Source organism: Rhinatrema bivittatum, unplaced genomic scaffold (assembly GCF_901001135.1).
Source record: "Rhinatrema bivittatum unplaced genomic scaffold, aRhiBiv1.1, whole genome shotgun sequence".
In the NCBI taxonomy this organism is placed as follows: domain Eukaryota; kingdom Metazoa; phylum Chordata; class Amphibia; order Gymnophiona; family Rhinatrematidae; genus Rhinatrema; species Rhinatrema bivittatum.
The window spans coordinates 100,226-115,390 of NW_021820880.1; the positions used below are offsets into that span (position 1 = coordinate 100,226).

The 15,165-nt window shown below is 42.8% G+C and overlaps 1 non-coding gene across 1 annotated transcript; it reads right to left on the reverse strand.

Annotated features, from left to right (window-relative positions):
• Positions 1-12,815: 12,815 nt before the first annotated feature.
• TRNAG-UCC lies at positions 12,816-12,887 on the reverse strand. The gene has a single exon. It is a non-coding gene; the product is annotated as a tRNA-Gly (tRNA).
• Positions 12,888-15,165: the final 2,278 nt, after the last annotated feature.

Consider the following 15,165-nt stretch of genomic DNA (forward strand, 5'->3'; position numbering starts at 1 on the left):
ACACCCTCGACCTTATCTTCACCAACGCCCTTATCCTATCAGACCCACCTAAATGCACCCCGATCCCCTGGTCTGCCCACTTCCGAATCAAAACCACTTGTACTATCAAAAACACTAGTAACCCCACACCCCCCAAAAAAACAATCCACTTCCGTAGACCCTGTAAAACCGATGACCTTATCCCAGCCCTTATTGAAGAACTTACCAACCTTGACCTTACCAATGCTGAGTCCGCTATTTCCTCTTGGTCCCAGCTAACCAGTACAGTTGCCGACAATCTTTGCCCCACCCACACGTGTGAAATCAATACAGCAAATCACAATAAGAAGCCCTGGTACACTTCAGAGCTCAAAACTATGAAAACACACCCTTCGTAAAAGAGAAAAAACCTGGCATAAAGATCCCACACCTGCCCAATTAACAAAATTCAGATCCTACTTCCATACCTACCAAGAGGCTATAGACAAAACCAAAAGAGATTTTTACTCTCAAAGAATTCATCAATTCCAATTTAATGCTCGAGCCCTCTTTGAACTTGTGTCTAACTTAACCAAATCAACCCCCACTGCCACCCCCGATTCAGGCAAGAAGGCTAACTGTGAAAACCTCGCCCTATACTTCCACAACAAAATACACAATATCACGTCACGCTTCCCCGCACCTTCTTCACCCGCTAATACCCATGAAACACACAATAAACATGATTCCCCTATCACACCCCCCCAATACTCAAGCATCGAAAACCACTGACAATTCATGTCTTTCAAGATTACCACTGTGATGGAAATTGAATCCATCCCCCAAAAAATCAAACAAGCAGTGCACCCATCTGACACCATTCCCACCAAAACCCTCCTCACCATCCCCAACATCATCGCCAAACCTATTTCCCTCATCATGAATAGATCCATATCACTTGGTACGGTACCAAACCAACTTAAACAAGCCATCATAAAACCCATTCTTAAAAAACCCTCCCTTGACCCTGCTGAACCTGCCAATTTCCTCCCCATCTCTAACCTTCCATTTATATCCAAAATCTTAGAGAAACCCATCAATTGTCAACTCACAGATTACCTTAATGAAAATCACATCCTCTTCCCCACCAATATGGATTCCGTAAACACCACAGCACCGAAACCCTCTTCATCTCCCTTACAGACCACATACTAAAAGCCCTAGACAAAGGTCAATCATACATCCTTGCTCTTCTCGATATTTCATCCGCATTTGACACGGTGAACCACAATATATTAATAAAACGCCTCCAAGAAATCGGCATTTCGAGCATCCCCCTCCGCTGGTTTCAATCTTTCCTCAGCAATAGATAATACAGAGTAAAAATTGGGAACAATGAATCAAAACCATCTAACTTGACACAAGTTGTCCCTCAAGGCTCCTCTCTTTCCTCCACTCTGTTCAACATTTACCTCCTTCCTCTTTGCCATTTCCTATCTGATCTTGGTCTTCCACATTTTATATATGCAGACGACATCCAGATCCTCATACCTATCTCCGACTCACTGCCCAATGCCATCAAGATATGGGAATCAGCCCTCACCTCCATTAGCTCCCTGTTCTCCGACAACTACCTTGCCCTTAACACTGCAAAAACCGAGCTATTAGCCATCTCACCCTGCAACATCAACCTTAACCTACCTCTACCCAACTCGCCCCTCATGTTCGTAGCCTCGGCGTCATCCTAGACAATCAATTCAATCTAAGAAAGTTAATCAACTCAACCCTGAAAGATGGCTTCTTCAAACTTCACATGTTAAAAAAACTCAAACCCCTACTACATCTAAATGATTTTCGCACAATTCTACAATCCATCATCCTGTCCAAAGTTGACTACTGTAATGCCATCCTCCTAGCCTTCCAAAAAATGCTATCCAACCCCTACAGATGCTCCAAAATGCTGCTGCCCGTATGCTCACTAACTAGAAATGATCATATCACCCCCGTACTCAAACATCTGCACTGGTTACTATCACATCCCGGATACAATACAAATCCCTCACTATCATCCATAAATCTCTCCACACCAAAGACATGCACTGGTTCAATGAGCATCTACACTTCCACAACTCTGGCAGACCCACCAGAAATCAACACCTGGCCACATTACGCACACCCTCCCCCAAACTTTCTAAACTTAAGTCCACCACAAACCGTGCACTTTCTATTGCTGGTCCCACCCTATGGAACAACATGCCCCCTAGTCTTCGTCAGGAACCATGCTACAAGAAATTTAAACCGAACCTTAAGACATGGCTCTTCAAACAAGCCTTCACATGATTGATCCTCTCTCCCTAGTCCTCCCCCTCCCTCTTTCACCTTCCTCTCACCCTGTAATTGTAACCTCCTGCCCAGATCTTCTTCATGCTCTTGTACTTATGTTTTTTGGACTCTTCATATAATTTTACTTAGGTTTCTTTGTTTGAGCTCCTCATATAGTTCCTGGTTTCTCGTTGGTGTGAATTCCCTGTTTTGCTATTTTCTCTGTAAAGCCTGTTGCTGAATTACTGTTCACTGTAAACCGATTAGATGTTCGAAATGATTGTCGGTATATAAAAGTTCTAAATACATAAATAAATAAATAGATGCATCGGTCAGCGCTGCTTCACGTGCTTTGCGTATGGACTTGGCTGTAGAACCAGTCCTGTGTTTTTTACCCTTAATGTCTGCGCATCAGTGCCCCAGACTGTAAAAAAGTCAAGGCTCGTGTTGGTTGTCTCTGAATCCGAATTCCTCTTTCCTATCAGCCCCCACCCCCTCCTTCCAAGCAGAGAGCGGTGTTGCATTGCATCAAAAGCATCCAGGCCTATTGGTTAAGTGTAGTAATGTTAACTTGTGAAAGTCTGGATCACGGCAGAACTGCGCTGGCAGAAACTGCAACCATGGAAAAGATCAGTTATTTGTTAAAAGACAATGTGGAACGTTATCATCAGATATGGGGACCATATTGGACTTGGTGCAGATGCACAGTTTAAACTTTTCTGTTTTTAATTCAGACGGGCAGTCTTTCAACAATGTTTACTTCTATTTTGTCTGCCACATGCTTCCTCTTCTTATATTTTACTTGTGACAGAAGATTATCTTATTTTGAGCTTTGAGTCAATCTCTCTGTTATTCTTGACTGTGCCTTTCCTTTGAAAGAAAATGCAATAAAATAACAAGTTTAAAGTCCTAATTTTCAAATACCAGCAGTTAGGCGCGTGGTTGGGCCCTGCACACGGCACGTGCGTTTTCTAAAGGGCCTGGCCACACACACAACCCCCGATACGCGCACAAGCGCCAGGCCCTGAAAAGGGGGCGGGGCCTGGGGGCGTAGGGAGGGGCGGGGCGGAGTGGCTGTTCCGGGGAAGTGCATGCCGGCAGCCGCCTGGCGCTCAGAGATTACTCCTGCTGCAGAGAAGCAGTAAGTAATGAAATAAAAAATGTGGGGAAAGGCAGATTAGGTTTAGGGGGTGGGGAGGAGAGGGGAGGAGGGAGGAAGTTTAGGTAGGGGGTTAGGCAAGTTCCCTTCCAGTTCGCTGCTCAATTGGAGCGGACTGGGAGGGAACTGGGGAAGGCCCGATTGCGTCGCCGTGCGTATTTAATGAAAATCCCCTCCCCCCGCACGCGCCACCCGCACACGCTTGTGGCCATCAGATTTTATAACAGGCGCCCGCCAGCGTGCAGATATTATAAAGTCAGCGCGTCCATGTGCCCGCGCTGGGAACCGTGCGCACATGGACGGCCACGCGCTCGTTTTAAAATCGATCCCTAAAAACTAAATTCTTGAGACCGTGTCTGACCTGCGAACTGAAGTGGAGGAAATTGTGAGACGAGTTGAGGCTGCAGAAATAAAGGCAGAGGACCTGCAGAAATCCCTTAGAAAAAATTACTGAAATGCCGAAAGACCTTGAAAATCGGTCCAGGTTGTAATGCGCGCCTCAGAGGGGCGGGAGAGGCTGACGCGTCTGCCGATTGTATGTCCAGGTTGTAATGCGCGCTTCAGAGGGGCAGGAGAGGCTGACGCATCTGCCGATTGTAGGTCCAGGTTGTAATGCGCGCCTCAGAGGGGCGGGAGAGGCCGACGCGTCTGCCGATTGTAGGTCCAGGTTGTAAAGCGCGCCTCAGAGGGGCGGGAGAGGCTGACGCGTCTGCCGATTGTAGGTCCAGGTTGTAATGCGCGCCTCAGAGGGGCGGGAGAGGCTGACGCGTCTGCCGATTGTAGGTCCAGGTTGTAATGCGCGCCTCAGAGGGGCGGGAGAGGCTGACGCGTCTGCCGATTGGAGTCACGTGGTATGCAATAGCTGTAATGAAATCCTGTAGTATGGTGAGAGATTGTTATTGAGAAGGCTCCAATGCAGGGCAATCTCCCTTTCCCATAGTTATGCAGTGAAAGAGTGGATTGATGCTCAATCTGGAGAACTGGGAACATTGAAACATAGAAACATAGAAAAATAGAAACGACAGCAGAAGAAGACCAATTGGCCCATCCAGTCTGCCCAGCAAGCTTCACACTTCTTTCCTTTCATACTTATCTGTTTCTCTTAGCTCTTTGGTTCTATTTCCCTTTCACCTCCACCATTAATGCAGAGAGCAGTGATGGAGCTGCATCCAAGTGAAATATCAAGCTTGATTAGTTAGGGGTAGTAACCGCCGCAATAAGCAAGCTACAGCCATGCTTATTTGTTTACCCAGACTATGTTATTCAGCCCTTATTGGTTGTTTTTCTTCTCCCCTGCCGTTGAAGCAGGGAGCTTTGCTGGATATGCGTGAAGTATCAGTTTTTCTTCTCCCCTGCCGTTGAAGCAGGGAGCTATGCTGGATATGCGTGAAGTATTAGTTTTTCTTCTCCCCTGCCGTTGAAGCAGAGAGCTATGCTGGATATGCGTGAAGTATTAGTTTTACTTCTCCCTTGCCATTAAAGCAGAGAGCTATGCTGGATATGCGTGAAGTATTAGTTTTACTTCTCCCCTGCCGTTGAAGCAGAGAGCTATGCTGGATATGCGTGAAGTATTAGTTTTTCTTCTCCCCTGCAGTTGAAGCAGAGAGTGATGCTGGATAAGCGTGAAGTATCAGTTTTTCTTCTCCCCTGCCGTTGAAGCAGAGAGCTATGCTGGATATGCGTGAAGTATTAATTTTTCTTCTCCCCTGCTGTTGAAGCAGAGAGCTATGCTGGATATGCATTGAAAGTGAAGTATGCATTGAAAGCCACATTAACTATCAACAAATATTGAATAAGCCTAATAATTGGTAATACCCATAGCCTATGAACTCTCCGTTAATTTTACACACTCTTACCCACCCCTGTTTTTTTTTGTTTGTTTTTTAATTTGGAGATGGCAGCCCTCCATCCTTCTGCTCCGTGAAGGTGGAACACCAACCACTGGTCACTGGCATCCCGCTCCGTGAATACCTCTGTGGCTACTGCCACTCCGTGCAGTGTTTTGCTGCCTCCTCTTTATACACGTCCTCTAGACCTGATGGATCCACAATGTTTATCCCACGCCCCTTTGAAGTCCTTCACAGTTTTGGATTTCACCACTTCCTCCGGAAGGGCATTCCAGGCATCCACCACTCTCTCCGTAAAGAAATACTTCCTGACATTGGTTCTTAGTCTTCCTCCCTGGAGCCTCAGCTCATGACCTCTGGTTCTGCTGATTTTTTTCTGACGGAAAAGGTTTGTCGTTGTCTTTGGATCGTTAAAGTTTTTCAAGTATCTGAAGGTCTGAATCGTATCACCCCTGCTCCTCCTTTCCTCCAGGGTGTACATATTTAGATTCTTCAATCTCTCCTCGTATGACATCCGATGAAGACCCTCCACCTTTCTGGTCACCCTTCTCTGTACCGCTTCCATCTTGTCTCTGTCTCTTTGTAGATACGGTCTCCAGAACTGAACACAGTACTCCAGGTGAGGCCTCACCAAGGACCTGTACAAGGGGATAATCACTTCCCTTTTCTTACTCGATATTCCTCTCTCTATGCAGCCCAGCATTCTTCTGGCTTTTGCTATCGCCTTGTCGCATTGTTTCGCAGACTTCATATCATTAGACACTATCACCCCAAGGTCTCTGTCCTGCTCCATGCACATCAGCCTCCCCCCCCCTCATCGAATACAGTTCATTCGGATTTCCACTCCCCATATGCATGACTTTGCACTTCTTGGCATTGAATCTCAGCTGCCATATCTTCGACCACTCTTCCAGTTTCCTTAAATCCCGTCTCATTCTCTCCACTCCTTCCGGCATGTCCACTCTGTTGCAGATCTTAGTGTCGTCCGCAAAAAGACAAATCTTACCTTCTATCCCTTCCGCAATGTCGCTCACAGAGATATTGAACAGGACCGATCCCAACACCGATCCTTGCGGTACACCACTTAAAACCGCTCTCTCTTCAGAGAAAGTTTCATTTACCATCACACATTGTCTTCTGTCCGTCAACCAGTTTGCAATCCAGGTCACCAACTCGGCACTCACTCCTAAGCTTCTCGTTTTATTCACCAGTCTCCTGTGCGGGACCGTATCAAAAGCTTTGCTGAAATCTAAGTAGATGACGTCGAGCGCTCTTCCTTGATCCAATTCCTTGGTTACCCAATCAAAAAAGTCAATCAGATTTGTCTGACAGGATCTTCCCCTGGTGAATCCCTGCTGCCTCTGGTCCAGCAATTCTCCTGACTGTAGATAGTTCTCTATTCTCTCTTTCAACAGTGACTCCATTACTTTTCCCACCACCGAAGTGAGGCTAACCAGTCTGTAGTTACCAGCCTCCTCTCTGTTCCCACTCTTGTGAAGCGGGACCACCACTGCTCTTCTCCAATCACTCGGCACCACTCCCGTTTCTAGGGATCTATTGAACAGGTCACACAGCGGACCCGCCAGCACATCTCTGAGCTCCTTCAGTATCCTTGGATGAATCCCATCAGGTCCCATGGCTTTGCCACTTTCAGATTCTTTAGCTCTTCCCATACATTTTCTACTGTAAATGGATTTTCCTCTGTTTCGCTTCCCTCCAGTTTCTTGTTGTGTAGAGATGGTCCTTCTCCAGGGTCCTCTTTAGTGAACACAGAACTGAAGTATTTGTTTAATATTTCTGCCATTTCTTCGTCTTTCTCCATGCATTGATCTTTTCCACCTTTCAATTTCACTATACCACTTTGAACTTTTCTCTTTTCACTGATGTATCTGAAAAATGTTTTGTTACCATTCTTTATCTCCTTGGCAATCCTCTCTTCTGCTTGACTTTTGAACTGGGAAGGATATAATGTGGGATTCATTTGCTGCTCTCTCTGACATTACGACGACTCTTTGTAAGGAAGACATTAAGTACGGATGGCTTTTTCCTTTTGGATTCTCATTCACCACTAGTGGCATCACCTGCAAGATTATAATGTCAGAGGTGGCCACAATAGTGCGTGTCAGAAGCTCCCACAAGGATCCACAGGAGCTTCGGCTTTGCACGAGAAAGGGAGGAAGGACCCTGGGCACTAGCTCTGCGTGGCTTTCTTTTTCTGTAATGTATTCTGCATTAATTTCAGTCTTATACAAACAAAGATCAAACAATACCAAAATGTATTGTGATGTTACACCACAATGCAAGGAAAATTAAATAAATGAACCATAATAAACAATTACACTCCATAGCCCACATTAAGAGGATCCCACTTAATCAGTTAAATTGAAAAACAATAAGAAAAAAAACAGAAGAGAGATGAGAATATATATTTGTATTTCAATTCCTTAATACCTCACAGATCTTCATTAACATTAGCAACTCTGTCAGTCTTTATCATTCAAGGATGTTTCAAGATGCAGTGACTCACAGAAAATACAATTATTATTCTGAAAAGGGAATTTGAGAAAAAAATGTAGCACCAATAGTTTAAACCCTCTGCTTTAATATAAGAAATTGTTTCCTTCTTGACTGCGTCAAGAATGAAACATCAGGGAATATTTGAATTCTTTGTCTACAAAATAGAAATTGCTTAGAGGAAAAATATTTTTAAACAATTCTTTCTTCCTTGCTAAACCAAAAGACACCAACAGAGTCGCCCTCAATGGAATGTTATCTAGGGAGGACTCAGAAATGCGGAGAGACTAGGATCAGCAAAAGATAAACCATCCCGGTATTCCTGCCAGCTCATTAACGATCCTCCTCTTATTTCATAGAGATGGGCAATCATTTCAAATTTCAAAAATACGACATGGAGTGCCCCCTAGTCCTTCTATTATCCGAAAGAGTAAATAACCGATTCACATTTACCCGTTCTAGACCTCTCATGATCTTAAACACCTCTATCATATCCCCGCTCAGTCGTCTCTTCTCCAAGCTGAAAGTCCTAACCTCTTTAGTCTTTCCTCATAGGGGAGTTGTTCCATTCCCCTTATCATTTTGGTTGCCCTTCTCTGTACCTTCTCCATCGCAATTATATCTTTTTTGAGATGCAGCGACCAGAATTGTACATAGTATTCAAGGTGCGGTCTCACCATGGAGCGATACAGAGGCATTATGACATTTTCCGTTTTATTCACCATTCCCTTTCTAATAATTCCCAACATTCTGTTTGCTTTTTTGACTGCCACAGAACACTGAACAGACAATTTCAATGTGTTATCCACTATGACACCTAGATCTCTTTCTTGGGTTGTAGCACCTAATATGGAACCCAACATTGTGTAATTATAGCATGGGTTATTTTTCCCTATATGCATCACCTTGCACTTATCCACATTAAATTTCATCTGCCATTTAGATGTCCAATTTTCCAGGTTCACAAGGTCTTCCTGCAATTTATCACAATCTGCTTGTGATTTAACTACTCTGAACAATTTTGTATCATCTGCAAATTTGATTACCTCATTCGTCGTATTTCTTTCCAGATCATTTATAAATATATTGAAAAGTAAGGGTCCCAATACAGATCCCTGAGGCACTCCACTGCCCACTCCCTTCCTCTGAGAAAATTGTCCATTTAATCCTACTCTCTGTTTCCTGTCTTTTAGCCAGTTTGCAATCCACGAAAGGACATCGCCACCTATCCCATGACTTTTTACTTTTCCTAGAAGCCTCTCATGAGGAACTTTGTCAAACGCCTTCTGAAAACCCAAATTCACTACATCTATCGGTTCACCTTTATCCACATGTTTATTATCCCCTTCAAAAAATGAAGCAGATTTGTGAGGCAAGACTTCCCTTGGGTAAATCCATGTTCACTGTGTTCCATTAAGCCATATCTTTCTATATGTTCTGTGATTTTGATCTTTAAAATAGTTTACACTATTTTTCCCAGCATTGAAGTCAGATTCACTGATCTATAGTTTCTTGGATTGCCCCAGGAGCCCTTTTTAAATATTGGTATTACATTGGCCACCCTCCAGTCTTCAGGTACAATGGATGATTTTAATGATAGGTTACAAATTTTAACTAGTTGATCTGAAATTTCATTTTTTAGTTTCTTCAGAACCCTAGGATGCATACCATCCGGTCCAGGTGATTTGCTACTCTTTAGTTTGTCAATCTGGCCTACTACATCTTCCATGTTCATAGTGATATGGTTCAGTTCATCTGACTTATCACCCTTGAAAACCATCTCCAGAATGTTGCATCTGTCGGTCCGAGGCGGCTTCACCCCGTTTGCCTCACCTTATTCACAGCTCCTCTCGCTTACCTGGGAAAGATGGCTACCGCCGCGTCTACAAGCCGACCTCGCTGGTGTCCCCGGAACAGCTATAGTGCAGCCTCTCGCCATTGCTCCTCCCAGGTACCTACTAGGGTGCATGCACACGCGCAACCCACGTCTTTGTACCACCCTTGGCGCGAACCTCAAGGGCGTTCCCTCATGCTGACATCATGCCATCCGGGTATATTACCTTCACTAATTTGCTAGCTGTTTGAGTTAGCAAGGACTCAAATCCGTTCTTGTCTACGCTACTCTCCGCTTCCGTGCTGCTGCAGGAAGCTCTCTCTCTGCCCTTCGGGGTAACTGCTAACCTGGGTACCCACTCCTCAGGAGCCCTCTGCTTTATTTCAGGTGCCTTACAGGGAACAGGTACTCGCTGCTCGAGGGCCTGCTCTCCCTGCCTCGGTGCCTGTACCTTCTACAATATACCTGGTGGAATCGCATATCTACAGCAAACACCTAGTGAGTACTTTAACTCTCAGTCTGTCTCATCCACAGTATCTCCTCACTGGGAGACCTGCTGCAGAACTTCCTGACGTCATCTAGGAGAGAAGGGCTCCCTCTGCCGAGGTCTCTGAGACTGCAACTACGGACTGCCTCACTACTGCCACCTGGTGGTTCTCTTCAAGCTGTCTAATAAAGAACTATTTGTGTTTTTGTGTAGTACGAGTCTAGCCCAGTACTATGGCTCCTCACGGGGCTCCTCCCCATGGGCGTGGTCATCTCCATAGCACCCAAGGATCCACCAAAACACACATATCCACAACACAGAACTGGAATCTCCCCAACATCCTCATTAGTAAACACTGAAGCAAAGAATTAATTTAGACTTTCTCAATGGCCTTATCTTCCCTAAGAGCCCCTTTAACCCCTTGGTCATCTAACGGTCCAATCAACTCCCTCACAGGTTTCTTGCTTCGTATATATTTTTAAAAGTTTTTATTATGAGTTTTTGCCTCTATGGCCAACTTTATTTCAAATTTCCTCTTCGCCTGTCTTATCAGTGTTTTACACTTAAGTTGACAATGCTTATGCTTTTACCTATTTTCTTCAGATGGATCCTTCTTTCAATTTTTGAAGGATGTTTTTTGGCTAAAATAGCCTCTTTCACCTCACCTTTTAGCCATGCCGGTAATCGTTTTGCCTTCTTTCCACCTTTCTTAATGCGTGGAATACATCTGGACTGTGCATCTAGGATTGTATTTTTAAACAATATCCATGCTTTTTTTTTGCTCTACTTGTCTAATAATGTGCCGTGGACTTTTCCTCCAGGGACCTGTGCAAACCTCTTTTAAACCGCGCTGTGCTCGTCACTCAACCACGTTCCTTGGCAGCAGACTCCACAGCTTGATAGTGCGCAGAGTGAAAAAGTGCTTTCTACGATTTGTTTTTAATCTGCTGGCTGTTAGTTTGATGGAGTGTCTCCTTGTTTTAGGGTAAATACCCTTCCTTTATTTACCCGATCAACCCCACTCATGATTTTATAAGCTTCTATACTGTCCCTCTCAGCCGTCTCTTTTCCAAGCTGAAGAGCCCTACCTGTGTTGCCTCTCATCGTAGGAGAGATCTGCCATCCCCTCTGCACCTTTTCCCACATGGAGTTTCCTCACAGCTTTTATGTTATGATGAGTTGAGTTTCCATCTAGTTCTGTCCATAGGTTTGGCCTTTTCAGCTTCCTCAGCCATGCGCCTCTCTTTAGAACACGGGTGGTCAACCTTTCATCCACCAAGAGCCATGGAATCAGAGTTCACATGCCCCTTTGTACGCCCCTTCATACAGCCCCTCGTACACCCTGAGAGAATACTAATGGACAAAGACCACCACTTACCTAACAACAGGACCATACCAATGACCACAAACTCTACATTCACCATCCAAGTATGCACAGGAAAGGGTAAATATGCAAATAACACAAAGAAACTACAATACAAAAACCATCACAGCAAAAAAGAAAATAGCGATTCAACTACAAATAACCTAATTCCAGTAAAACGTACCAACAGTACCAAATTAAACAACCTACTAATGATCTCTTTTCTTCTAGTTAATGCACAATCAGTGACAAAAAAATTTCCCATCATCACGGACCTGCTATATGACACAAAACCTAATTTTATAACAATAATAGAATCATGGCTAAAAAAAATCAGATGTAGTTTTAAAGAATCAGCTACCAAACAAAAACTATGAGGTCTTCTCGATCCCTAGAATAAATAAAAGAGGGGCGGATTAATATTAATTATTGAAAACATATTTAAAACTAAATTACTCTCAATCACAATGCCAATGAATCATGAAATTGCCCTTTTTGACACTAACCATTTTCAAATCTGCCTGTTCTACTGCCCATCCAGTCTCCTCGAACTAAACATCTCCCCACTAATAGAATTTTTTAAAACTTATCTAAACCCACCATAATATTAGGTGACTTTAATCTTCACATGGATGTTCACCCCCTATCAAATACCTGCCAAACACTAATTGACATAATGACTGCATTAGGTTTCAAACTTATCACAGACAAACCAACACACAAAGCGGGCCACTCATTAGATCTAACCTTCATTAACAGTAGTCTCCTTGAAAACATAAAAACCGAAAACACACAAATCCCATGGTCAGACCACTTCCTCATTAACTCCCAGATCAAACATAGAAACATAGAAATGACGGCAGAAGATGACCAAATGGCCCATCCTGTCTGCCCAGCAAGTTTCGCATTTTTTTTCTTTTTGTTTTTACTCATATTTATCTGTTACTCTTGGCTCTTAGTAACCTTTTGGTTGTATTTCCCTTCCACCCCCACCATTAATGTAGAGAGCAGTGTTGGAGCTGCATCTAAGTGAAATATCTAGCTTAATTAGTTAGGGTAGTAACTGCTGCAATAAGCAAGCTACACCCATGCTTATTTGTTTACCCAGACTATGTAATTTAGTCCTTGTTGGTTGTTGTCTGTATATAGATCCACTTATTTATTTATTTTTATTTATTTAAAAGTATTTATATACCGTTTTTCAAAGCAAGGTTTTTTTATCAAAACGGTTTTCTTCATTCCCCCTGCCTTGAAGCACAGAGTTATACTGGATATGCATTGAAAGTGAAGTATCAGACTTTCTTCCCTGCCGTTGAAGCAGAGTAAATGGATGCATTGGCCAGGAATTGAACCCAGGTCAACTGCTTGGAAGGCAGCCATCCTCACCACTATACCACCAATGCTGGTAAAAAGCTTACTAGTACTGACTTCTTGTCTATCTTCACAGTAGGAACAAGTGAAGGGTTGGGAGGGATTCAAACCTGCTGCTTCCATATGGTAGAGGAAGCCCTCTATGTACTGTGCTACATGGTCTAGAACACAAGTGGTCAACCTTTCATCCAACAAGAGCCATGGAATCAGAGTTCGCATGCCCCTTTGTACACCTCTTCAACCAATAAAGAAACAAAACATGGAACCAGCTGAATTCTCATACCGCCCCCCCCCCCTTTCAACACAGATATTCTTAAAGACAAATTAAATGAAGAATTAACACACATCAATTACACAAATAGCCACAATGCAACGACCGACTGGTTAAACAGAACCACTACTTTAGCTAATGAATTAAACCCCTAAAAATGGCCACATTAAAGAACCAAAGTTAAATAATCCATGGTATAGTGAACAAATCAAAGAAGTAAAACGGATCCTTAGAAAGAAATAAAAAGAATGGAAAAATAACAAAACAACTGAGAATTTAACAAAGTACAGGAAACAACTAGCTTACTACAGAAAAACAATTTTAGACACCAAAAAGAAATAATACAGCTCAAAAATAGAAAAATATGCTAATAACGCCAGAACCCTATTTAACATAGTAAAGAACCTAACAAGCGTCAATACAAACAATCACTCAACTCTACAAGAGAACCAATGCAACGATGTAGCTCAATTCTTTAAAGATAAAATTGAGAACCTAAGAAACAAATCCCTAACACTACAAAACAAGAGATTAAGATGCCCACTAGAGACGTCAGTAACTGTTCAGAATTTGAGGAGATATCACACATTGAAGTCGAGAAAATGATAAATCAAATGAACCCTGCTACACACGTAATTGACACCATACCCTTTACAGAACTAAAAAAACTAGCCAATACAATAACCCCAACGTTAACTAAAATCATCAACCTCTCACTAGACGAAGGAGTAACGCCGGATACCTTGAAAGGAGCCATAATCAAACCAATTATTAAGAAAAAGAACCTCGACCCCCTAAATCTTAGCAACTATAGACCAGTCTCCAACTTACCCCTTATAGCCAAACCTATTGAAAAAAACAGTACAAAAACAACTATCAACCCACCTTGAAAGTAACAACATATTATACCCAGCACAACATGGATTTCATAAACACTACAGTACAGAGACTTTACTATTAGCTCTATCAGATAATATCTTAAGAGGCTTCAATATAGGAACACACTACATTCTGGTTCTAATAGATCTCTCCGCAGCATTTGACACTGTAAATCACAAAATACTAATCAATAGACTGAAAGAAATAAAACAATAAAATGGTTTGAGTCATACTTAAACAATAGATGTTTCCAAGTACAATTCAAAAATACACTTTCAGACAAAGTCACACTGCTAACAGGTGTCCCACAGGGATCAGCCCTGTCTGCAACACTCTTTAAAATTTACCTCCTCCCAGTATGTCACCTACTAGCAGGACTTGGAATCATACATTACATATATGCAGATGATATACAACTACTGTTACCCAGTGTAAACACCATTGAAGAAACAATGAAACTAGTCAATATGTAAGAACATAAGAACAGCTCCTAAACCAGATGGAACTAGTAATTAACATCGACAAAACTGAATTCCTACACCTTGAGCGAAAAAACATACACCCTATACAACTTACAATCACAATCAAAAATAATCAAGCCGTTGAGTTAGCAATAAAAGTACGGAATCTAGGGGTAATAATTGACCCTGAGTTAAGCATGAAACAGCACATCTCACAGAAATTAAAAGAAGGATATGGTAAACTAAAGACCCTGAGAAGACTAAAACCCCTGCTAATGCTAAACAATTTTCGCAGTTCTACAGGCAATGATATTCGCAAGCACAGACTATTGTAACTCCCTGCTATTAGGACTACCTCAATCTATGATTAGGCCACTGCAAATATTGCAAAATTTCGCTGCTAGAATTTTGACTGGCAAAAAAAAAAGTGACCACATTACAGGAACACTTGCCGAATTACACTGGCTTCCAATTGAACAAATACAATATAAGGCCCTATGTATAATTCATAAACTAATCCACGATGAAATAGCTGATTGGCTTAACACAGCACTGCACGTTCATGTCCCGCACAGAAACCTTAGATCTGCTAATAAGGCTCTACTAACTGTCCCCTCTGTTAAATCAGCACATCTCACGCACGTAAGGGAAAGAGCACTGTCACTGATTGGCCCCGTGCTATGGAACTCCATGCCACTC